The sequence below is a fragment of the Eucalyptus grandis genome, chromosome 8 (genome assembly GCF_016545825.1).
Source record: "Eucalyptus grandis isolate ANBG69807.140 chromosome 8, ASM1654582v1, whole genome shotgun sequence".
In the NCBI taxonomy this organism is placed as follows: Eukaryota; Viridiplantae; Streptophyta; class Magnoliopsida; order Myrtales; family Myrtaceae; genus Eucalyptus; species Eucalyptus grandis.
The window spans coordinates 526,521-539,256 of NC_052619.1; positions in this window are offsets into that span (position 1 = coordinate 526,521).

Sequence of the window (12,736 nt, forward strand, 5' to 3'; positions counted from 1 at the left end):
TTTTTTCCGTTTCGATAACAATTTCGAATATAAAAACGCGTTTGATAACTAAAAAAATTTATATTCCAAGAATAAAACACATTTGATAAATTTGTATAATTTTTTTTTCTTTTTAATATTTTAATATTTTCATTATATTTTTCTTTTTTTTTCTTCATTCTTCCTTTTGACCTAGGTTGTCGGCCTTGACCATGACTGACGACTGGCCGACAACATCGCCAACCTCGACGAGACTCGGCCTCGCCTTGGTTGGGCGAGGTCAAGCTCGCCCAGCCACCGACGAGGCCGCCAGGTTAGTGTCGCCCAATGGTGGCCCGGTGAGACTAGCCTCACTAGTGGCTAAGTGAGCTCAGCGACCAGTGAAGCTCAATCTCGCTAGATTTGGGCAAGCTCGAGCTCGCTTAGCCAAGGCAAGGCGAGCCTCACTAGCCGGCACGAGACTCGGCCTCACTAGGCAAGGCAAGGCCGACCCCGCGCCACCTAAGCGAGGTTGAGCCTCACCGGTGACCTCGCTTGGCCACTGAGGCCACCGACGAGGCTCGGCCTCGCTACGTGATGTTGGCCTCAACAAGCCACCGTTGGGTGAGGCCGACCTAGCGATGAGCTCCGCCTCACTAGATCAAGGCTAGCTCGAGCTCGCCCAGCCAAGACGAGGCCGAGCCTCGTCGAGGGCTAGCGATGCTCTGGTGAGGTCGCTGACCCTCGATGGCTGGTCGTCGACCATGGCCAAAAGGAAGAAAAATTTAAAAAAAAAAAAATGAGAAGAAGAAAAAAGTGTTTCCAAGAATAATAAACAAGTTTTTTTCTACTTCTTGATTTTATTCCCGGAAACAAAACAAAAAAAAATTTTTTGTTTTAAATAAAAGTGTGAACAAACGCGTTTCTATTCTTTTTTTTTCCTCAAAACAAAAGAATAAAAATTTGTGTTCCGAAGAACAGAAACACATTTTGCCAAACACACCCTTACTGTATAAGTTTCTCTTTTGTAACCTGTTTGTTAAGTGATAATCACTAACGAATCAATGACCATGATCAACTTATTCAACATATTTGGTGCGATCTTTCATATGTCTTGTCATGTGGTCACTTGGGAGCCCACCATGCTCTCTTCCACTAGTTCTGTTTCAACTAATCCGACTCTTCCCACCAAATATGTTCGTATGAGAATTCGACTACCTCACATGTTGATCCTCTTGTACGTCACTCTCCGATAGAGTAAACTATATCTAGCCCATCTCCATGATTACCATTATTACTATCATGAACATCAGTTTTATTACGAGACTCGTTCGGACACTCATTAACAAAAATATATATCCTAAGGATTGGAGGTTTTAATAAGCACTCCCCCATGGGACTTCATTAATCTTTCTTGTCCGAAAAAGTTACCATAGGTTGCAGTTGAGTTTATATAATTAAATCTCACTCTGATGGCAATATTGAGAGAACTAAGGCTCGTTTGCTAGCAAAAGGTTTTACGTAGCAGTAGGACATTGACTTTGAAGAAATCTTTATTTTAGTTGCTCAAACTTACATATAGTGGTAGTCAATTGGAGTTCTTCCAAATAATTAGGGCTAATGTGGCTCAATTAGATCCTGTGTCAGTCCCATGTGATTGCCACATAGATTTTTGGCTGAAAAATTCACCCAAACCCTATTATAGTATATCATTTATAAAATTACTAAAATTTATCATCTAGTTAGAATTTTATCTCAAGTTAAAAGAAGAATTAGAACCATCTTACCAAATTAACCTTTTAATTGAAATTAATCACTAAGTAATATGGGTATAAAAACAGGAGGAGTGCCAAAACTTTAGTACAATGTTTACTTGAATGCTAAAACTTTTTTCGCTCACTTGAATGTCATATCGTAGAAAAATCGATCATTCAAGTGTCAATTTTTGGCTAAATGTCCTACGCAAGGTCGTCGGCCCTCGACGGCCGGTGTCGGTGTGGCCGAGGCCGACGACTATCCAAAGAAAAAAGAAGAAGAAAAAAATAGGAGAGAGAAAATTTGTTCTTAAAAATTGTTGCAAAAACAAGAAACAAGTTTTTTATTTAAAAGCTTCTCTCGACTTGAGAAGTAGAGCGTCCGTCGAAACCCTCGCCCTAGCAGGCAGCGGCGAGCCCCGCAACCAACCAGGTTCGTCGTTCCGCGCGTCACCTCCGGCGGCGAAACACCCCCGCTGCCACCGGTTCCGTATCTAACCACCGTCGCGGCCGCCGGGTTTGAACGCGGTCTCAAGGAGCCCTCGACACCAAAGCGAGTGACGAACGCCCCCCAGCGGCGCCGGTGAGCCCGCGTCGCCACCACGACGAACACTCCGCTCCGATTCGACCGCCGTAGCCGCGCCGTGTTGATCGCGCTCTCGGTGGGCATCCCGAGCGAGTGGGCTCCCTCTGCTGGCGACCGAATTTCTCTGCTTGGGCCTCCTTCGGTTGATTCTAGGTGCTCGGACAAGTTTTTGGCAGAGAGAGGCACCTTAGCCCCCTCTCAAAGCCCTCCAAAGAGATCCCCAGGTTCGTTTCTCTTTTAGGCCGGCTATGGAGGAGATTGGTTAGGGTTTTTACCTGTTTCTGTTGCTGTTCGCCCATTTTATTGCTGCGATGGCCTCGCCTTCGGCCAAGGCCCATGGTGTAGATGGAGGCCCTATTGCTTCTGATCCACGTCCCCAACACCAGGGCCGTTCTTCGGTTCATGGGCCTATTTCGAACGAGAAGGGGCGCACGCCCTCGAACACAAGCTCCCCGACTGCAACTGACAGGTCGTGTTCTGCTCTTCCTCCTGCTGGGATGCGAACCGGAAGTGACAATCAATCTTTGTCAATGGATATTGCGAATGAGAACATTGGTGGTGAAAACCAAGTCCTTGTTTTGCTGGAGAAGCATTCAGGGCGCGCTCGCTCTCTCCGCTTTGATGGACGTAGAGGCAGGAGCGGAGGAAGATCGTCCTCCAAACGCCCCCAGCGAGCCTTCTCAAGGAGCTCCAATCTTCACTCTTGGGCGAATGTGGCTGTAACTAAAGTAGCCTCAAAGGGATATGACCTTGATTATTTCCCTCCAACCCGCGCTGGTAACCGCCCGGTTGTTGAAATGACAAAGGACGACATCCTAGCTGCAAATCCAAAGTTGCAGGAGTGTTTAGTGGGATACTACATAGGGAGGAGGATATCATTTCTAGTTACTGAAGCAGCTTTTAAAAAGGTTTGGGGTACCAACTTGGTGAGAGTTATGGCTAATGGAAAGGGCTTGTTTTTCTTTCATATCCCAGACAGGGAATTTTGAATGAAGGTGCTGGAAGGAGGGCCCATTACCGTCTCCAAGATTTCCTTAGTTCTTCAACAATGGAGACCGGACTTGGAATTGAGGAAAGATGCTCTCCTCACTGTGCCTGTATGGGTTAGACTCATAAATCTCCCTGCTGCATTCTGGTCTGCACAATCAATAAGCAAAGTTGTTAGTGGTGTCGGGAAACCATTGTATGTCGACTCAAGAACAAAACAGATGCACATGCTTACCTATGCTAGAGTATGTGTAGAGATCACAGCCAACCAACCTCATTGTGAGTGTATTGAGCTGGTTTATGAAGGCCAATCCTGTATGGTCGATGTGGAATATGAATGGAAACCAACGGCCTGTGCAGTGTGTGGAATATTTGGTCATAAATGCAATGCGGCTAAGGCTAGACCTGTTGCTGTTGATACCTCTCCAGCTGCTGAAGCAACTGCTGGTATTCAGAATGTGTCTGATCATACTAAGTCTCGGCCTCAGGGCCAATCGAGCTCCCACCACATGAACACTCGAACTACAGAGACGCATATCAACCCTATAGTTGCTACAAGGACTATTCCCAGAAGCCCTCAGGGAGGGGGGAACTCGGCCGGAATACTCAAGACTATAGAATCAGATGCAGTTGATCCTCTATTCACAGTCAGGCCTACTGAAGGCGTTGCTGATGAAGAAGGACTGGTTCTGAGGATGACAGACGATCCATCTACCATCCTTCTCCCGGGTGATTCTGAGTGGAAACAAGTCAAAAGGAAGAAAAAGCCTTTCACAAAAAAGGCTGCCTCCTCCAGTTTAGCTCCACTTGGTGAAGGAGGCCGATCGCTGAAGCTAAAAGACTTTGTTTTAAGGAGAGTAAGAGCTGTACCAGCATCTCGTAAGTCTGCTGGTGCGGGTGCAGCACCCTCTAAAGCTGGCCAAGACCCCTCTATATCGGTTAAAGGGAAAGCAACTACTTCCCATTTGTCAGTACCTCATTATTCAGATGAGATTGTCAATCCCAGCTTCCAGGAAGAGACAGAAGATGAAGACCTGCTTTCGGTAGACTCCTTCCCTCCGAAAGGACCTCACTCTACTACCCCAGCTGTGACAATGCAGGACAAGCTGCTGCTGTTATGCCCGGACCCTCCTCCTATTGGAGATCCTCCTCCGACGGTGGGTATGAATAAGGGTTCTAGAAAGAGGTAACCCTCTCCCCCGTCTTCTGTAAATATGTATATAGCTGCTTGGAACGTTAGAGGCCTTATGAATTCCGTTACTCGGGTTGAAGTACGGAAGTTTGTCAATTTTCATAATATGTGCTTGATTGGGCTCATTGAGACCAAAGTCCCTGAGAATACTTTTCATTCCCTATCCTCCTCTTTGTTGAATGGCTGGAAATGGATCGCAAATTATGATCACTCCCATCGTGGAAGAATATGGGTTGGTTGGAACCCAGATTATATAAACTATGATCCCATCTCGGTTACTGCTCAAGCTGTGCATGGCCGTGTGAGGATTATCTCGTCTACAAAAACGTGTTGTGTTTCTATTATATATGGTGAACACTCGTTTATCGCCGTCGCCCACTGGGAAGATCTTATTCGGATAAATGCTCTCATGCAAGACACGGCCTGGTTGGTTGATCATAAGATTTTAAGATCAAGGATCCATCTCGATGATTTGGTAGTTACTTGATACTTGGATTCCATACTTTAATGAGTTTGCAACCGCCTAGCTCAAACCGAGTTGGACGACCTCGGGTACATTGGCCTTAGGTTTACCTGGTCTACCTCTGCGGGTGCAAGTAGGAAAATGCAGAAAATAGATCGTGTTTTGGTTAATACCACTTGGAATATGGAATTATCCTTCTCCGAGGCCTCTTTCCTAAACCTGGGTATCTCCGACCACTCCCCAATGGTAGTCAGAGTCATTGACCCGATTCGTAGGAGAAGGCCTTTCAAGTATTTTGATTTATGGGCTCAGCACCCTGACTTCTTCCTCATTGTGCAGCAAGTATGGGACATTCCAGGTTCAAGGATTTGCTATGTTTAGGCTTGTTTCTTAACTCAAAACTCGAAGAGCCTTAAACTCTTAAATAGAGATACTTATTCAAACATTTCAGGTAAGAACAGAGGAAGCAAGGAAGCTCTTCGCTCGGCTCGGCTTGATCTACATCTCAACCCTAATGATTCGACCTCGCCAAAACAGAAAGAGTTTGCCGCAAGATCTTTGTTAACTTGCGTAGAGATGAAGAATCCTTCTATAGGCAAAAATCGAGAATCCGTTGGCTCAAGGAAGGGGACCAAAATACAAAGTTTTTTCATCATTCTATCAAGAGAAGACAACTTACAAACAGAATCCTTACGGTGAAGGACTCCTCGAGTGCTTTTATCGATGACCCTGAGGCGGTTCCCCAAGTCTTTGTTACGTTTTTTGCTGATCTACTTTCTCCTCAATCTGGATTGTCCAAGCCTTCCCTGCAGGAGGTAAGGAAGTTCATACGCAATCCCCTGTCGGTGGACCAGGCCGGTGACCTAACCAGACCAGTGCAAATCCCTGAAATTCGAGAAACAGTCTTCTCCCTAGCGAAGGGGAAAGCGCCAGGTCCTGATGGATTCACTGCCGAATTCTTCAAGAGATGCTGGGATACTGTTGGCCCGCTCTTAACAGAGGTAGTGCAGGAATTCTTCACATCGGGCTGTCTGCTCAGAGAGGTGAATAATACCATCCTTACCTTAGTTCCAAAGGTTCATAATGCTTGTGATGTCTCGGATTTTCGCCCTATTGCATGTTGCAACACCATTTATAAAATCATTACAAAGATATTAGCCAATCGCCTAGCTGCTGTCCTTGGGAACTTAGTTGACTACTCTCAAAACGCCTTTGTCAAAGGGAGGAGAATTAGAGATAACATTCTTTTGGCTCAAGAATTATTTGCCGGGTTTCATTTGGAACCTTACCTCCCCAAATGTGTGATAAAAGTGGATTTCCAAAAGGCATATGATACTATCGACTGGGATTTTCTTCAATCAACACTCACGGCATTTGGCTTCCCTGATGTTTTTGTTCGGTTGATTATGGCTTGTGTTCAGACTCCCAAATATTCCATTTCAATCAATGGAGAGCTTCATGGATTCTTTGCTGGAGGGAGAGGACTACGACAAGAAGATCCTATGTCCCCTTATCTGTTCACGCTTGTGATGGAGGTATTCTCTGGAATTCTAGTCTCCCAGACTTCTCTTAAGGAATTCAATCCCTATTGGAGGTGCAAGGCGACTCGGGCCGACCCACCTTTTTCGCGGATGACGTTTTCCTTTTTTGCCCGGGCCGACCGGCGTCTATCACCTTAATGACAAAGGGCCTTGATATGTTCTCTTCATGGAGTGGCTTAATCCCGAATAGAAACAAGAGCGAAATCTTTATGTCGGGAGGATCTTTGGCTCTTCGCAATTATATTCAAATGGCATTTGGATTCCAAGAAGGTACCTTGCCTGTGCGATACCTCGGGGTTCCCATCATCTTCTCTAGACTTCGGAAAGTTCATTGTATTGCTCTAATTGATCGGATCACTGCTAGGGCTCAATCTTGGACTCAAAGATTTCTATCATATGCTGGAAGACTGCTTATCAGGTCAGTCCTCCATTCCATTCAATCATATTGGTCGAGTGTATTTACCTTACCGTCGGTTCGATTAATATTGAAACAATCTTGAGACAATTCTTATGGAAAAGATCCGCACTTGGTAAAGGTGGGGCTAAGGTTGCGTGGGAACAAAAAATGAAGGTGGGCTTGGCATGAGGAATTTGAAAGACTGTAATAAAGCGGCTATGCTTAAGTACATATGGATCCTTTTCACCGACAAAGAATCGTTGTGGTGTCGATGGATCCACTCTAATTTCTTAAAAAATGACAATTTCTGGATCACCTCAACACCTTCTACGTGTTCTTGGGGCTGGAAAAAATATTGCAATTAAGAACATTTAGGTCTTGCTTCGCTTGGAAGATTGGTAATGGATTTTCGGTTTCTTTATGGTATGATCAATGGCTAAAATGGTCCCCTTGATCTTTTATTTCCGACATCCATCATTGAGTTGTCGGGTCTCCTTAAGCATGCTGTTGTTGCAGATCTATTCTCTCCCCTCGATCATGCATTTAAGAGTTCACTTGAGAGCTGTGGTTTCTCTCTCCGGATCGGACGATGCACCGGATTGTTTCACCTAGAATCATCACTCATCCGGATCCTTTTACGTTGCCTCTGCATGGGATTTCATTAGAACAAAGAAGGAAAGAGTTTCTTGGGACTCCTTTATTTGGAACTCGATATTGTCCCTAGAAATCAATTTAACTTGTGGTTGATTACCAAGAACAAATTACCCACCCAGAATTCCTAATCCATTCTGGTAGAATCGTCTCGGGTACTTGCGCATACTGTAATGCTACTCCGGACTCTATTGATCATTTGTTCTTCAACTGTCGTATCTCGGCCACGCTCGCTTATTTTTGGGCGACGAGATGCAATTTACCTTGGAAATCGAGGCCATGGATGGACAACCTTGCTTGGGCGATCGGGTTTCTCCCGTAAGGATTTCTACCATCGGATTGCGCGGTTCTCTTTCGGTGGCCTTTGTTATTTGATTTGGAAGAAAATGAATGATATTATTTTCCGAGGGGAAGCACTTTTGTCCTCTTTGAAGAACCACCTTATGAAGATAGTCAAAGATAAAGCGACTACATTCACAAGTGTTCCGGACACTCCGAGAAATAGGTGTCTCCAAAGAAGCTGGGATCTTGATCCCTCCATCTTTACGGATCGTCTCGAGCGTTAATCTCCTCGCTTCCTCTCTCCTTCTGCTCCAAGCTTCATCATCATTCCGTTTCTTCGTTTTCGAATGGTTGGCGGAGGTCTGGTGGTGTGCTTCTTTTGTGTTGTAACTGTGGTTCCTCTCCTTTTGGTCTGCTTGCCTTTGGCTTTTGTCACAGCTCCCTTCCACTCTTCGGTCTTCCTTAGAGTGTAAGCCTTTGGCGCCGTCTTTTGTATTTTGTCCAAAGCTATTATATTTCTTTACCTTTATTTAAAAAAATATTTATTTATTTATTGTTTATGTTTCAAATGTGTTTCCGAGAACAAAAAAATAGATTTGAAACAAAAATGCAAATAAATGTTTTTTGTTCTTTTTTGTTTTCCGGAACAAAAAAACAGGTTTTGTGTTCATGAACAAAAAAAATGAACACAAACATGCAGGCCCTAACAAAACCATTTAGATATGGACTATGAAAATTGCTATACGCATATATCTATATAGATCACGCATTAAATAAGAACCGATATTATTAAGTCATAGTTCTAATGGAAAAAATCACAATGATACGTAACATCACATCAGTGAATCATTCAATGACCGATATCAGGGCAAAGACAAAGTAATGCAAACTAGATCCCACCACTCCAAGAGCTAAATCATTCTTGCCCTTGCCTTCGCCTTTGCAGGTGTCTCCGTCTTGTTTCGGCGACGATCGTGCATTTTGTAAATGATAAATGATTCGGAAGACGGTGATTTGACATAGAGAGAGAGAGAGAGCTTTGGCTCTTCAAATGGTCCGTTTCAGCTGCAGTGACATTTTCCCAGATCAATTCCAATCTCACTAAGCTGTTGTTTGCGGCTCGTGATCGTAACTTATGGCAGAAGGATGTCCAAATTGCCTTTTTAAATGGCCATAATCTTCGGGAAGAAGTTCTTGCGCAGCCGCCCCTTCTGGATATGATTGTCCTCCTGTCGACGTCTCTCGTCTGGCGATGAACCTTTTCTTTTTTGGGTTGGGGGGAAATGGCGAGTCAAAAGTTCATGACAAACATTTCTTAAGAAAACCCCCCCAAAAAAAGAAAGAAAGATTAAGAGAAAAGAGACCAAAAGGGGTTGTTTAACAAACCTTGAACTCGATTGGACTTGATATTAACTACCATCTCTTGCCACTTTCTTTTGAATTCACTTGCATAAATTATCAATGTGTAACTGGAGTCCTCATTTAAAATCCCAGTCTTAAACGTGATTTGAGGGCAATATTGTCCAAAAAGTCCTAAACTTATTGTATTTTTGCTAATTTAGTTCTAACCCTTTCATTTTACATATTCAATATTAAACATTTTCACATTTCATCAATTCAATCCTAAATCTTTTCACTTCTTGCCAATTAAATCTATCCAATCAATTTTGAGTGGAAATTATTGACATGGACAACCGGTATTGACGTAATAATTTTTTTAATAATATTTTGAAATTTTTATGGTTTTTTTCTCTTTTTTTTTTAAAAAAAAAAAAAATTTTTTTTTTTTTTTTTTTTAGCTAGGCCTCGATCGGGTTGATGATTGACCCGCTAGCCACAAAGTGAGGGCCTGCTGACCTTCACCAACCCTAGGCGGGGGCTTTGAGCCCCTTGCTAGCTCTAGGCGAGGGCCATGATGCCTTCGTTAGATCTGGCTAGGCAAGGGCTCATCGGCCCTTGCCAATTATGGGTGAGGGGTCACGCGCCCTCACTTTGGCCAGCAAGGGTCGGCCAGCCCTCACCTGTGGCTGGTGAATGTCAATAATTGAAAGGGGCTTCCTGAGTATTATATTCACTCATGTAAAATGTTGACCGTTTTGAAGATACACATTTTGATTTTAGAACACTAAGCCTGCCAGGGTCTTGAAGATTGATTAATGATTTTCCGATTGGGCATCCTTAACGAGTACTTCGAAAGTGCTTTTTTAAATAAGGTTTCTCTTGTGTAAAACATTCGTCAAGTAATAATCGTTGACAATGAATCGATGACCACCGTCAACTTCATCGAGTCGGAGTAAGTTTTAGATTGTGCGGTCTTTCATGTCTCTTCTCACGTGGTCTCCTGGGAACATCATGCTCTCTTTCACTAGTTCTATCTCAACTGATCCGACTTTTCCCACCAAATATGCTTCGTCTAAGAATTCCACTACCCCACATGTTGATCGTCTTGTACGTCACTCTCTGATAGAGTAAACTACCTCCAGCTCATCTATTGGGTGGTCCGGGACGTTATTATTACTATCAAAAGAATGAAAAGTGGACCCCGATTTTCGTCCTTTATCGTGGTCCGGGAAACGTGGTGGTCCCGGACCACCCAATATTTTTTCCCAGCTCATCTCTGTGATCGTTATTATTACTATCATGAATGTCAGTTTTATCGTAAAGGTCGTTCGAACACTCATTGATAGAAAGATATATTCGACGGGTTAGGGGCTTCCAGAAACACTCACCCGTGGGACTTCTTCGATCCTTCTTGTCCAAAAAAAGTTACCGTAGGTTGCAATTGAGTTTATATAATTAAAACTTACTCTGATGGCGCTATAGAGAGGAATAAGGCTCGTTTACTAGCAACAGGTTTTTCGTAGGAGTAGGACATTAACTGTGAAGAAACCTTTGCTTCAATGCTCGAACTTACGTCCAGTGGTAGTCAATTGGAGTTTTTTCAAATAGTTAGGGCTAATGTGGCTCAATTAGATGCCGTATCAGTCCCACATGGCCACCACATCGATTTTTGGCTGAAAACTTCACCCAATTCGTATTATAGTGTGTCATTTACAAAAAATACGAAAACTTTACTATATAAGAGTGATTAGAATCAAAATTCAATGATCTAGTTAGAATTTTATCTCAAGTTTAAAAAAAAAAAAGACTTAGAGCAACCGTACCAAAATAACCTTTCAACTGAAATTAATCACTAAACAATATGTTCATAAACGGACCTTGTTCGGTGTATGTACATGATATATCTTACCTATTTATCACAAATGAAACCACTCAGATATTGACTATGAGAAATGCTATAAGCATATATCCATGTATATCACGCATTAAATAAGAACCAACATTGTCATAGTTCTAATGGGAAAAAATGATAATCATACCTAACATCTCATCAATGAATCATTCAATGACCATATCATGGCAAAAACAAAGTACGCAGACTACATCCCACCACTCCAAAAGCTAAATCATTCTTGCCTTTGCCTTTGCAGGCGCCTCCGTCTTGTTTCGGCGACCATTGTGCATTTCGAAGACAAGAAATGATGTGGAAGAAGGTGACTTGAGAGAGAGAAGGAAAAAGGTTTGGCTCTTCAAATGGTCCGTTTCAGCTGCAGTGACATTTTCGCAGATCAATTCCAATCTCACTATGCTGCTTGTTACGGCTCGTGATCGTAACTTGTCGCAGAAGGATGTCCAAATTGCCTTTTTAAAATGGCCATAATCTTCAGCAAGAAGTTTATGTGCAGCCCCCCCTTCCGGATATTACTGTCCTCCTGTCGACGTTTCTTGTCTAAATATGAGCTTTTTCATTTAACAGGGTTTAAAACGAGGGAGAAATGGCGAGTCAAAAGTTCGTCACAAACTTTTCTTAAGAACAACCACTCCTAAAAAAAATTGAATTAGGAGTAGAGAGACCAAAAGACGCGTTGTTGTTTGACAAACCCTAGAACTCGATTGGAACCCCAAAAGAGAACGTGCTCAAAACAAACTTAGGACCTGATATTAACTATTAACTCTTGCAACTTTCTTAGGAATTTACTTGCGTGAATTGTCAATGTACAGCCCGGGTTCTTATTTAAAATCCCAATCTTAAACGTGATTTGAGGGTATATGTGAAACACAAGTTTTTATTGGGTGGATCCGGTGACTGATGAAAAAGTTATGGACTTTGGAATAAAACATGAATAATTGAAAACGCAAAAAAAAAAAAAAAAAAAAAAATCAACTACACTTAATCACATCAGCTCACTTGTTTCAAGGTGATTAGGGGAGGCATGATCTAACTCAAGGTAAACCAAACTAGGAACTATCCGACTCATGTGAGCCGCACAGACCTCTACCCGGCTTAAGGTAAAATTGGTCAATTCAGCTCAAGATGATATTACTTTCAAACCGGTCAATTGTCGAGGACTAACCAAACTCAAGCCAAAACGCTCATAGTCGATCGCCAACCAACATGACTTGAGGCCTAACACATGCTCTTATTTTTTATGATATTACTTTCGAACATCATAAATAATTTCATAAAACTAATTTAGACTTTCTGAATCCCATATAATATAAATCGACTGGAAGGCATAGCGAGTGTCCTCCCAGATAGTTTATGCGCCGGAATGAGCCTAGCAATAAAACGATATCGTCGCTTTCGAAACATACACACATGCGGCATCGAATAAAGAATCGAAGCATTTGATCGTCCACACATGCACGCACATCACATTAGGGCTCATGCATACACATCGTCACATGACATGCCATACTTTGCTACGTCATCATCATGTAAACATGTTTTCAAGATACATGTACATTAGTGGCACGTGGAGTCATTCTCGGGCATAAAGTGATGCGAATCTTTTGCCAAATTACATCTGCATAAACACAAAAGGTCACATTCACATACTTCAGAAAATCAAATGATAAGTGAA